We start from the raw sequence: 1,358 nt of genomic DNA on the forward strand, positions 1-1,358 counted from the left end.
AAAAAGGAAAAGAAAAAATTAAGAACCTAAGAGAGAAGGCAAAGGGAGAGTCCAAAGGGGAGATTAAGAGACTGAAACAGAAACAAAAATTCATTCTGAGAGAGATAGCAGTTGAGACAAGAAAGAGTAAAACCAGGGAAAGGTTTGAGGGAGGCTAAGAGAAAGATGGAGAGACCAAATGCGAGGGACTGAGTTTGCATGTTTGTTCATTCACCTAGTGTCTGTAGAGCGCCTAATGTGTGTCACACACTTTAGTCTAAGCTGGAGACAAGCAGTAAACACAATTTCTATTCTGTAGGAAGAGACAGAGAAGAAACCAGCAAACAAGTAGAATGGTGATAAATGTTATGGAGAAAAAGAAAGCCAGGCAGTGAGATGTTGAGGAGATAGGAGATTTAAAATCAGGGAGTTGGGAGAGGCCTTGCTGGAAAGGTGATATTGAGCAAAGTCTGAGGGAGGAAACAGAGGAAGCCATGCAGTACTTGGGTTGGAGAGTGTTCCAGGCAGAGGGGACCTTAATTGAAAAGTCCCAGGCCGGGCGCGGTGGCTCAAGCCTGTAATCCCAGCACTTTGGGAGGCCGAGACAGGCGGATCACGAGGTCAGGAGATCGAGACCATCCTGGCCAACATGGTGAAACCCTGTCTCTACTAAAAATACAAAAAATTAGCTGGGTGTGGTGGCGGGCGCCTGTAGTCCCAGCTACTTGGGAGGCAGAGGTGGGAGAATGGTGTGAATCCGGGAGGTGAAGCTTGCAGTGAGCCGAGATCTTGCCACTGCACTCCAGCCTGGGCCACAAAGCAATACAACAAAAAAAAAAAAAAAAAAAAAAAAAAGCGCCAGCTTCCTGAGACTTTTCACATACCCCGAGAATCTGCAGTCATTTACACAGGTAATTGCTCTTATCCGGAAGAATAATAGAACTTTTCTCCTCCTAAAAGAACTAAATGGTTACAGCCTGAATGAGGGCCTAGGTTAAACAAGGTGTCAGGCAGCCTGAAGTAGCTACCTTCCTAAGCAGACCAGCAGAAGTTTGTGCTGTCACCATGCAACATGCAAGAAGGAACGAGCAGCTGGGTGCAGTGGCTCATGCTTGGAATCCCAGCACTTTGGGAGGCTGAGGCAGGTGGATCACCTGAGGTCAGAAGTTCGAGACCAGCCTGGGCAAAATGGTGAAACCCCATCTCTACTAAAAATACAAAAATTAGCTGGGCGTGGTGGAGCGTGCCTATAATCCCAGCTACTTGGGAGGCTGAGGCAGGAGAATCGCTTGAATCTGGGAAGTGGAGGTTGCAGTGAGTTGAGATCATGCCGCTGCACTCCAGCCTGGGTGACAGAGTGAGACTCCATCTCAAAAAAA

Source organism: Mandrillus leucophaeus, unplaced genomic scaffold, assembly GCF_000951045.1.
Source record: "Mandrillus leucophaeus isolate KB7577 unplaced genomic scaffold, Mleu.le_1.0 Scaffold24, whole genome shotgun sequence".
Taxonomy (NCBI): domain Eukaryota; kingdom Metazoa; phylum Chordata; class Mammalia; order Primates; family Cercopithecidae; genus Mandrillus; species Mandrillus leucophaeus.